This window comes from Rhineura floridana, chromosome 7 (genome assembly GCF_030035675.1).
Source record: "Rhineura floridana isolate rRhiFlo1 chromosome 7, rRhiFlo1.hap2, whole genome shotgun sequence".
Lineage (NCBI taxonomy): Eukaryota > Metazoa > Chordata > Lepidosauria > Squamata > Rhineuridae > Rhineura > Rhineura floridana.
Genome location: NC_084486.1, coordinates 144,611,375 through 144,623,820, shown reverse-complemented (window position 1 = coordinate 144,623,820; position 12,446 = coordinate 144,611,375). Strand labels below are relative to the sequence as shown.

At 48.3% G+C, this 12,446-nt stretch overlaps 1 pseudogene; it reads left to right on the top strand.

The window, feature by feature from the left end:
- Positions 1–10,548: 10,548 nt before the first annotated feature.
- LOC133389803 (5S ribosomal RNA) lies at positions 10,549–10,666 on the top strand (annotated as a pseudogene).
- Positions 10,667–12,446: the final 1,780 nt, after the last annotated feature.

The window sequence follows — 12,446 nt, the reverse complement described above, 5'->3', positions numbered from 1 at the left end:
CCTTCAGTGTGGGGTGATCTACCTCTTCTGTGGCTAGCAGAAGCAAAATAAATTGCACATATCAAATGTGTGCAAAAACAGCGGAATTGGCATCATTTATACAGGTTGCAGAGTTCAGTTCCAACTTCCCCTCTTTATCAGGGAGGCAAGGGTCAGCCCCACTTTCCCCTGTGCTATGGTCCCAGTCTGGATCAGGCCCCCTCCTGCAGCAGCTGCATTTTGTAAAGAAAGAGATGTGTCCAGCCTCAAGGCTTAAGAGTCGCTAGGTTTCAGGTCTCTCCCTGAACTTCCGGAATGGTCTTCCTCTGCTTGGCAATGTTCAGATGCTTTGGACTTTAACTCCCATCAGCACCTGCTAGGGATGGGGGAGAAATTCAAAGCAGCTTGCATTTAAAGGCCAATCTTCCTAATTTGCACTTTACAAAACGATGCATGAACCAAAACACACCCATCCTTTGAAATTTGCATGTCTCCGAATTTTGCAATACAGTTCGGTGTGTGTACAACATTTTGCAATGCAGTACTCTGTGTGTACAAAAATGCATATGCTGGGATTAGGGTTACCATCATTTTGTCATTTCCAAAAGAGTACATTTGGCTTCGATAAGTGAAAAGTAAGAGTATGCTGTTGCACCATCTCAAAAAGAGTACATGTACTCTTAAAAGAGTACGGTTGGTAACCCTAACTGGGATAAAGTGTTCATAAACATACTTATATTAATGAAAATAACATACAATGTATAGTTGTCAGAGTGGTTTAACAATCAATCCCTCTTCCCAGAGAACTTCGGGGATTTTGCTCTGTGAGGGAAAGGGGGTCTCCTAATAACTCTCAGCACCCTTCACAAATAACACAGTTCCCAGGATTCTTTGGAGGAAGCTAGGAGTATTTAAAGTGGCATCATACTACTTTAAACATATGGTATGGATGGGGCTTTAGGCATGTGGGATGAGATGCCATCCTGTCTTTTACATCAAGCAGCAAATCTCTTGGGCCAGCCCTGGCACGAATAGAAGTCTGAGGCCACTAAGCTCCCTCTCTTTGTGGCCTTTGGTTTTTGTCACGGTGTCTGTCTTCCACCCGCCGCCGTGCTGGCCGCTTGCTAAGGCCTGTCTCGCAGAGCCACGGCTGCAAACATGAAAGTGTTCCGGGAGCTCTTTATCCAAATCCCTGTTCAAAGTGCCTGCCGCACCCACTCAGGATTTATCTTCAGTCGCAAGAACAACAAAGAACTGGCTGAGGCTCAAGGGGGGTTTCCCAGTTGCAGGCCTGACCCCCAGGCAAGTGGGCCAGCTTTGGGGTGGGGGATTCTCAGGCTATCGCTACAGGAGGAGCTGGGTGGTGTAGTTCTGACTCTGTGTGTGTCTGTGTCTGAGAGGGGAGGGAATATATAATGCCACAGGAATGAGCATTTCAACAGGCTGGTGTGGTGGGCTCCAGTGCAATAAGACAGTGCAAGATTATATGTGCAAACAGAGGATGCAAACACCCTGGCCTTGTTCAATGGTGGGAGTCTTCTTCTTCTCTGTTGGCTTTTTCTGAAGATGGTTTTGTTTTGCAATAAATGTGCAGCTGTCACTTGGGCAGGGAGAGCCCTACAGTTGTTGTTGGACTACAACTCCCATCAGCCCTAGCCAGCATGGCCAATGATCAAAGGTGATGGGAGAAGTAGCCCAGCAACATCTGGAGGACCCCACATTGGCTGTCCCTGGATTCGCGTCCAAACTTGTATTAGCTGTGTATATAGCTTTTAACTGTCATAACTCCCCCTAAGCACACAAATCACATCACGCGCCCACATGCATGCACACATACACACAGAGGGAATTGCAGCTTGTGACGATGCTGTCATTTATCTGTTAGTTGATTAATTTCCTGGTTCTTCCCGAGAGAATTACAATTCCCAGGATTACCTGGGAAAACTGTGAAACCAGTTTAAGTCTGTAGTCTTAGCTATACGCTGAATTGTTCAAACGCCTGCCCAAGGTGTGTGGAGACCCCTCCCCGAGAAAACTGCCCTGCATTTTGAGCCTGGGAATTTGTTTACAGTATCCGAACAAAAATGAGCTCACACTCCTTTCACACAGAAGTTCACTTTTGGTTGCCTTTCTTCATTTCACTGGCCTAGTTTAGGTGGAAAAAGTTGTTTTGTGGTTGCTGTTGTTAAATAATTGGGAGTCAGAAACCCTAGCAGATCTACTGCAGGTCAGCCACAGATCCACCAGGTATCTGCCTATCTCTTGGCCATCCCACGCCTAGTCTACTCTGACTGGCTGTGGCACAGGGCCAGCATCAGGGATCAGGAGTAGCAGACTCTTGCCAAAGCTCATACCCCATCAACCGTCCTACTGCTGAACCCCCAGATTCCAAGTTTTACAATTCAGTTCTCCAGCCAAGTAATGCTTACAAAAATGTGCATACTAGATCAAAGTGTGTGCGGACACATATTAGTAAAAATAACATACAAAAATGCATTATAGTAGGGGAAATTGCTTTGCTAAAATAAATAAATAGATAATGAGAAATTTGCACTAAAATGCTGATGAATTTTCCTTGAAGACTAAGAAAAACACAAGTGCAAACTGATGAGGAAACGGCGAGAAGCTAATTTGGGAAGGGGACAACACAGATGTGCATTCAAACTGCATGTGCTATGTACAGATGCAGATTTAGAGAGAATGGGTTGTATCCATTGAAGTTATACTTAGAGTAGACCCACAGAAGTAAACAGACCTGGTAGAGCAACCCAAACAACAGGAAGCCAGTGTAATTTACGCTGGGCTCAATTATGCCATAGTAATTTACCTCTATTCCAAACTCCATTCAGGCAGGGGGAAAACAGGTCTTTAAACGAGAGTTTGAGCTGCACCACTCTTTTTGCCAATGTAGTTTCCACGGGGTTTCTAGTTCACATGACCAAGCTGAACGGGGTTTGGAGCAGGGGTACGTTTCCCCTTCCCTGGAGACCTTACCCTTCGTTAAACTAGGGGATTCACTCCCACAAGAAGCAGTAATGGCCAACGACTTGAATGGCTTTAAAAGAGGATTAGACAAATTTATGGAGGAAAAGGCAATCAGTAGCTACTAGCCATGAAGTTCTGTCTCCACTGTCAGAGGTGGTATGCTTCTGAATATCAGTTGCTGGAACTTGCAAGTGGGGGAAATGCTGTTGCGCACAGGTCTGGCTTGGCAGGCATCCCATAGCCAACTGGTTGGCTACTGTGAGGACAGAATGCTGGATTACAGGGGCCTTTGGTATGATCCAGCAGGGCTCCTCTTACGTTCTTAAGGAGACTTTGCCCTCTACTCCCCCTGTGCTTGCCTATAGAGACGCCTTCTGCAAAATTAAAATGGGTGGTTATTCAGGGAGGACAAGGCTATCAATGGCTACTAGCCATGATGACTATGTTATACCTCTGCTATCGAAGGCAGTATTCCTCTGAATACCAGTTGCTGAGAATCGCGAGTGGCGAGAGTGTTATTGCACGCTGGTCCTGTTTGCGGACTTCCCATTGGCTTCTGGTTGGCCACCGTGAGAACAGGATGCTGGACTAGATGGGCCATTGGCCTGATTGAGCAGGCTCTTCTTATGCAAAGCAGGTGGGCTATGGGCTTTCCCAGTCTTTGCGGAGACAGAAGGGAAGACTGAAGGGATCTAATAGCACTTTTCAAGTACTTGAAAGGTTGTCACACAGAGGAGGGCCAGGATCTCTTCTCGATCATCCCAGAGTGCAGGACACAGAATAATGGGCTCAAGTTGCAGGAAGCCAGATTTCGACTGGACATCAGGAAAAACTTTACAGCGGTACAACAATGGGACAAATGACCTCAGGAGGTGGTGGGCTCTCCAACACCGGAGGCCTTAGATTCATAGAATAGTAGAGTTGGAAGGGGCGTATAAGGTCATCAAGTCCAACCCCCTGCTCAATGCAGGAATCCAAGTCAAAGCATTCCCGACAGATGGCTGTCCTGCTGCCTCTTGAAGGCCTCCAGTGTCGGAGAGCCCACTACCTCTCTAGGTCATTGGTTCCATTGTTGTTTGTTGAAACCGATGTGTGCCCCACCCCCACCCCCAATCACTGGCGGGTCCTGGCACCTTTTGGTTGGCCTTCTGGTCGGATATGCTGGCAGCCCATCCTGCTGCATCAAGCAGTAGCTGCAATACAGGCACAGCCTCTTTGTGAATCAAGCCACAAGGTGAAGCTTGTCAGGATATTCCATTCCCCCTGCCCCCCAAGATTCCTTCCAGCTGCACAGACCCGTCCCAGGGCCTCCTCTTTATCTCCTAGTTACACAAGCCAGCTGGAGATAGGGCACCGCCTGCTGCCGTCAATGATTCAGGCAGCGATTAGCATGTGGCCTGCAGCCCAGGGACCGTGTGCCTGATCCGAAGTGTCCTTCAAGGCAGCTGGGCCAGCCTGTGGGAGCGGGGCTGGGTGGGGAGACTTGCAGCCAGCAAAGCTGCTTGGCCATCGAAGGAATGACAAAGGCTGGCTTCAGTCCAGGACAAGCCAAATGGCTAAAAAGGTCTCATATCTAACTGGAAGTTCTGTGCCCATATAAAGGTGCCTTATAGGAAGGACACATCCACACCACACATTTAAAGCACACAGCTTCCCCACAAAGAATCCTGGGAATGGTAGTTTACTGCTCACAGAGCTACAATCCCCAGCACCCTTAGCAAACTACAGTTCCCAGGATCCTTTGGAGGAAGCCATGTGCTTTAAATGCATGGTGTGGATGTGCACAAATTATTGATCTCACCCAGCATTGTCTAGTCCAAATGGCAGCAACTCTCCAGGATCTCAGACAAAGATCTTTCTTCACCCTGAGATCCTTTAACTGGAGATGTCAGGAATCGAACTTGGAACTTTGTACATGCCAGCAGCACTACTAAGATGTGGCGATCTTCTTCCCACTTATGCTAGACAGAAAAAGGGCTTGATCGTGCCTCTACTCAGCAGTGGTGTAAAGGTACTTTGCATATGCCCAAGGGCCCTCTCTATTTCTTATTGCAGGGCTGGGGAATCGTATCTGGCCTATGGGCTGGATCATGGGCTCCTCTGCTCCTCAGCGGGCCATTTTGTCAGGTGTGTGGGGCCACTCACTTGTCAATCACCTGACATCTGACCCAACCTGACTGGCTGGCCAGAGATTGGCTACACTACAGATTTTGTGACTGGAAACTCTGGGTGATCCCAGCAGCGCTAGCTATAAGCTCCAACCTCCTAATTTTCTGCCTTGGGCTCCTGCTGGGAGGAAGGGCGGGATATAAATCAAATAATTAATAAATAAAATAAATAATTTGTGCTGAAAGCAGGCCCCATTTCGGGCCGGGATTGACTGCAGCAGGGATTTCCTAACTGGGAATTCCATAGTACAGCTGATCCTTACAGGGCTTGCTGTCAGTGCCGATCCGCGTTGACAGCAAGCCTTGCTTGCCAAGAAGAATTTGGGAGGGCACATTAAGGCTTGCAATTGTTTCTTTGCAGCGGGATCTGTACCTACCCCACACCCGAAGTCACATATAAGGTCAGTTGTGGAGCAGGCAATCGTGTTCTGGAGCAAATGAGGACCCTTGCTAGGCCTAATTTGGTTTGCAGGCCAGAGTTTCCTCATGCCTGCTTATTGCTTCACCTGCTCTGCTGCTGAACTCTGACATTAGGAAACACGGCTGATAGTACAGCGAGAACGAGGTAGGCCCCTCGGTTTGGCCTCTCCTTTTTGTGTCATGGCAGGACAGATGATGCAAGACATGCTTCCAAAGCCTCTCACGGCGTAACAAGGGCACACAAACGCTTGCCCTTCCCTTTTTCAGACACCTGGAGCTGACTTCAGTGTTAACTTCCGCCACAGCGTGCTTCGCGTCCAGACGGTTCCCTCAGCTACTTCGGCAAAGGGACTCTCATATAGCCACTGCTTGTATGGCTCCCACTCTCTGCACTTTCTGGAAATAACTGAAGACATTTTTGTGCCGACAAGCCTTCCTAGTTGGGTGCCAGGAGTGTATGCTTGGCACTTTCCACAGTGATTTGTGGGCAGGCCCAGCATCAACAGGCGGCATCCATGGGCTGTTTTATTTATTTATTTATTATTAAATTTATTAGTCGCCCATCTGGCTGGTTAGCCAGCCACTCTGGGCGACGTACCAAATAAAACGTACAAATACATGAAACATTAAAAATCTGAAGCAATAATAGTAAAACCTAACCTAATGTTGCTGGCAATGTTCCCACAATGCTCCAGAGAGCGACACATTTTGCTGCAGGGAGATGTGCCCACATTTCCCATTGTAAGGAATTTAAACGGTGGCGACCAGGCTCCGCCAGCTGATGCTACCCGCCACTGCTGCCAGGTAGTCCAGAGGAGACCCACTAATGAAGGAGGGCCCTCTGGAGGGCATGTTGTCAAGGTCCCTCTAAAATCTAGAGCTGGCACCAGTTCCCACAGCTCCCTGGGAAGAGGGAGTGGTTCCCCGGAGAACCTTGCAGTGGAGTCGTGTGACATCTGGAAGTCAGCACAGTTGTTGGGATTGACATGGCCTAGCTGAAGGGCCCCTCTGGCCAGGCTGCAGAGGGCCCTGGCAAGACTTCACCAGGCAGCTGTAGCAGTTGGTGGGGGAAGATGGCAGGGAGCTTGGTGCCGTACGGGCACAGGGGCAGGAGGATTAGAATACTTATTTATTTATTCATGTATTTATTTATTGAATTTATATCCCGCCCTTCCTCCCAAAGGAGGCCAGGGCGGCAAAATAAAACAATGTAACAACCAAAAGGAAAACATACTAAAAAGAGTTTACAGCATTCCAAAACACAATCACTGTTAAAAGCACTCTAAAACCCGGTTAAAAATATTGTAAAACACAGGGTTGGGGTTTTTGTTTGTTTGAAAACGGTCTAAAGATTCCTCAGTGATCTTCAGTCCTCTTCGGCCGTCAAATGCCTGGGCAGACAGGACTGTTTTCAAATGCTTCCTGAAAGTTAATGACTGCCATCACCATTGCGCCACACTGAGCTGCCTTCCCAGCTGCCTTTCCTCTCCTCCTCTTGGTAATCGGCAGTGACCCTGGCAAGGGGAAGCCAGGTAAACGGCCCTGCCCTGCTCTGCCCCGGCCACCGCTATTGCAAGGCAGTGGTTGGAGCTCGGGGGTCCTCTCAGGTGCATCCAAAGCCTGAGCCTAGTGCCCATTCTGAACCTGAATCCTCCTTCCCCTGCTCTACTCACTGCATATAGCATCACAGAATCATAGATTTGGAAGGGGGCTAAAAGGCCATCAAGTCCAACCCCCTGCTCAATGTAGCAATCCAACTTCAAGCATCCCTGACAGGTGGCTGTCCAGCTGCCTCTTGAAGGACATCAGAAAAAACTTCCAACATGAGGAAAAACTTCCTAACTGTTAGAGCCATATGACAATGGAACCAATTACCCAGAGAGGTAGTGGGCTCTCCAACACTGGAGACCTTCAAGAGGCAGCTGGACAGCCAACTGTCAGGAATGCTTTGATTTGGATTCCTGCATTGAGCAGGGGGTTGGACTTGATGGCCTTACAGGCTAAGGTCTCCGGTGTTGGAGAGCCCACCACCTCCTGAGGTCATTTGTCCCATTGTTGTACCACTCTAATGGTTAGGAAGTTTTTCCTGATGTTCAGCCGGATTTGGCATCCTACAACTTGAGCCCATTATTCCGTGTCCTGCACTGTGTGACGACTGAGAAGAGATCCTGGCCCTCCTCTATGTGACAACCTTTCACATACTTGAAGAATGCTATTAGATCCCTTCAGTCTTCCCTTCTGTCTCCCTTTGGTGAAGCTAAGGTGCCATATGGAGCCATTTCATCGTCACATCTTTATGGGGTGCCCATCGTGCCCCCTGTTCACCCATGCAAGCAGAGTATTGGCTTCTACCCTCTCCCAGCCTGCCCTGTCCTGCCCTTCTGGCTCATGCAGGGGACCCCGTTAACCCCAAGGTTCTTTCTCTCTCTCTCTCTGCCACATGAAAATAGAGAGGTGTGTTTGCGTGGCAAATCCCAGACCTTCATTAGCCACCTTGTCGTTCTCATCAGCCAATGAATTATAGAACATAAGCACATCTTTGAAATCCAGCCAGGCTGCTAAATCTAGCAATTTCTTAACAGGTAGGATGTTAACTAATTTAGCAGGGACAGAGATGTCAGCTTCCCGTTGCCTTGTGCTGTGCAAAATGTGTGAGAGTGTCTATAGATAACGATAAGGGAAGAATCAGATAACAGAAGCACAGAATTGTTGGCAAAAGCCTTGAAAGCTACCTAGGCTACCTAGCCTAATGCAGAGCTAGACTACCCCAGGGGATGCCACCACCCATCTAACTTTATGTGGCCCACTTTACAGAGGATGGTCATGAGAGGCCAATCCTCTTTAAAGGTGCTGTCTGAGGGCTGCCCAGCCCAAGTCTGGTTTGAAGATAAGGAAACATAAAAAGGGAGAACAGGAGCTTTGAAATGTATCTCTAGTTAAATGCTACTAATTATTTCTGAACTTGAGTCTATATATGCAAATCACAATATCTAAGTTTTATGCAAATTGCCATTCTCTTTTGTTCTCATTTTTGGCAGTGTATAACCAGCCACCCTACGAAAGTAATTGGCTCCGTTGTCCAGGCCCGGTGCCAGCGGGCAGCCAGGTTGGGCCCTGACTGATGGACCTTGCTGCTGAGAGGGGGCCCTGCTCCTGAGCTGGTGTAGCTCTCACTCCACAATTCACACTAGCATCGGGTCTTGGAGCTTGTGTCCCACGGCCTGATGCTGGCACGGATCGCAGAGGGGAAGCCACACTCTCAGGCAACCCACCACCACAGGCTGGCCATGTCACTGCATCAGCACATGAGCACGTTGTGTGCACATGTTTGCCATTACCCAAGATGGAGGCATGGAGCATCATTAGCTAGGGAGGTGGCAGGCTCTTCAACACTGGAGGCCTTCAAGAGGCAGCTGGACAGCCAACTGTCAGGTATGCTTTGATTTGGATTCCTGCATTGAGCAGGGGGTTGGACTTGACGGCCTTATAGGCCCCTTCCAACTCTTCCTCTTCAAACTTGGGGGATGGCAGACGTGCACATGCAGCAGGTGAATGCACAGACGTGTTCGGGCCTAGTTAAACCCAAGCCAGCGGCAGTAGTGTTGCTCTGTTGCCGCCTCCTTCGAGGGCCCCTGCAGTCTGGTGCTGGCCCTTCCATTGTCAGTTGAAATAGGTTTGCACTTTAGCAAGTTAACAAAAGCACAGGTCGATATTAGCTTTATGCACAGTGGCAGAGGATGCGCAAGCTGGGACATCCATCTCTAAGTTGCACATGTATGAATGCCTTGCAACGTTTGAGGGGGATTTGGCACTTGGGCTGAGTTGTGGTGCTCGACCTACCAGGCTTGCAGCAGCAGGCTGGGTGAGAATGTGACCCGTTATCTCTTTCCTTGGTCAATGATTAGCTCTTAGTGAGCTGTGGGAAGAAAGTGCCAGGCACAGTTTTGAAGTCAGGCTGCAAACGGGCATGGCTCAGAGGCTGGAAGCCTCAGGCTTGGGGATGGGCCTGCCCTGCAGCCAAAGTTTTCTACCTCCCTCTGGAAACTGGGGAGCTGCTCAATGGTTGTCCCCATTAGGTACGGGGAGAAATTTGATTCAGTTCACATCTGAAGCCAAATCTATCAAATTCGCACTTCCCGAAACAATGTGAGAACTGTAACACAGCCAAAATTTCTTGCACTTATCCAAATTTCGCGGTGCAGTTCCCCAACCAAATAATGTTTACAAAAATTGCATTTTTAGGGGGAAGTGTGCTCAGAAGTGAACGTATTAGTGAAAACAGTCTATACAAATGCATTTAACTAGACGAAACTGCTTGAAATAATGTGTACATTAGTCAAAACTGCATACATAAATGTGTTGACGAGGAGAAATTCACACTAAAATGCTGAAGAATTTTCATGAGGATTTTTTGGAAAAATTCAAAAATTGCTGCAGAAATATGGAGAGCAGAATTTAGGATTGGAAAAAATAAGAGATCCAAAATTAACAGATCCTTTCATCTGTAGCTGAATGTGGAAATGGACTGCCTTCAAGTGGATCCCGACTTATGGTGACCCTATGAATAGGGTTTTCATGGTAAGCGGTTTTCAGAGGGGGTTTCCCATTGCCTCCCTCTGCGGCTAGTCTTCCCCAGCTGGCTAGGACCTGCTCAGTTTGCCACAGCTGCACAAGCCAGCCCCTTCCTTGTCCGCAACTGCCAGCTGGGGGGCAACTGGGCTCCTTGGGACTATGCCGCTTACCCACGTCTGCACAGGTGACAGGGCACTTAACCCCTGAGCCACTCACTGTGGAGTGATCTTTGGCTGGCCCTTGACACCCAGGAGACACGAGCGGGGATTTGAACTCACAGACTCTGGACTCCCAGTCAGGCTCTCCTCCCCACTGTGCTATACTAGCTGTGGCCATCCCTAGTTACATACCCTAAAATAGCACTCTATTATTATTATTATTATTATTATTATTATTATTATTATTATTATTATTATTATTAGCCTACTACAGCCATACTACCCTGAACACTCCAGATCTCATTTGATCTCGGAAGTTAAGCAGGTCAGGCCTGGCTAGTACTTGGATGGGAGACCGCCTGGAAATATTGGGTGCCGTAGGCTTAGAGGAAGGCAATGGTAAACCACCTCTGAATAATACCTCTTAGCATGAAAACCCTATGAATACATCCAAAAAAGATTCATAGGGTTGCCCTAAGTCATAATCGACTTGAAGGCATATAACAACACAATTATTATTATCACATTTATATCCCACCTTTCCTCCAAGGAGCTCACGGTGGCATACATGATCCTCCCCCTCCCTATTTTATCCTCACAACAACCCTGTGAGGTAGGTGTGGCTGAGAGATGGTGAATGGTCCAAAATAACCTAGCGATCTTCATTGATGCATGGGCATCTGAATCCAGGTAGAACTTCTGCCTTGCCTGCAGAAGATCCCAGGTTCAATCCCCAGTATCTGCAGGTAGGGCTGGGAATGTCCCCTCTCTGAAGCCATGGAAAGAGCCACTGCCAGTCAGTGTAGACAGTACTCATAGAATAATAGAATCATATAGTAGAGTTGGAAGGGGCCTATAAGGCCATCAAGTCCAACCCCCTGCTGTATGCAGGAATCCAAACCAAAGCATTCCCGACAGATGGCTGTCCAGCTGCCTCTTGAACGCCTCCAGTGTCAGAGAGCCCACTACCTCTCTAGGTAATTGGTTCCATTGTCGTATGGCTCTAACGGTTAGGAAGTTTTTCCTGATGTCCAGTCAAAATCTGGCTTCCTGCACCTTGAGCCCATTATTTCGTGTCCTGCACTCTGGAACGATCGAGAAGAGATCCCTGCCCTCCTCTATGTGACAACCTTTCATGTACTGAGCTGGATGGGCCAATGGTCTGGCATGGTGTAAGGCTGTTTGCTCTGCTCCAACACTAACCTCTATGTCACACTGGCTGTGTGGCATAGCAAGTGCTGGTTGCTATAAATTGGACCCTGACTTTATTGGGAAAGGGAGATCATCCTGACAATATCCACATCCCTGCCCCCGCCCCCAGGAATGAAGTTCTCTTAGGTAGTAAGTGAATAGTCCATGCACTTTCCAGGAAACTCCTGCAAACGGTTCCAGTGATGCAGCAGAATGAGGTGCTGGAGTAGACAGTGTAACTTCAGACTATCACTTAAAAAACAAAACGGAGGTTGCTCCAGGTCAGAGGCATCCCCAAGCAAACCTGCCTCTGCTGGTCCCTTTCAAGGGCCCCATCCACACCATACATTTAAAGCAGTGTCATACCACTTTAAATAGTGATGGTTTCCCCAAAGAATCCTGGGAACCGTAGTTTGCTAAGGGTGTTGAGAGTTGCTAGGAGATCCCTGTTCCTCCTCACAGAGCTACAGTTCCCAGTTTCCTGGGAAGAGAGATCGGTTTGTTAAACCACTCTGGGAATTTTGGGGAGGGAAGCCATGACTCTTAAAGTGGTATAACAGTGGTTTAAATGTATAGTATGGGTGTGGCTATCTCGATGGGACATTTGTGCTAAGAATGCTTCCTCAGGTTGCCTCCTATTGGGGCAGACCGACTGACCTTGCAGGGCTGTAGGGTTGCCAGGTTCAGGGCCTGAGACTGATCCTGTATCTTTAGGAGAAGAGAAAGTCAGCCAAGTGCAGGTGTTCTTGCAACCCTGTAATGGGAAAAACCACAAGGTGGAATTCTCCCTTCCCCCTGCACAGCTTTTAAAGATACAGAAGACCTCTTGGAGGCTGGGGACAAACACTCAGTTGCATTGGGAAGTGGTGTAGTCCATTCTGCCCCCCCCTTCAGATCTGTTGGCCGCTGCTCTTCCTTTGTATGCAGCCTGTGATGTTGGGGGATGAGGAGAGAGGGAGGGATTCAGATGCTG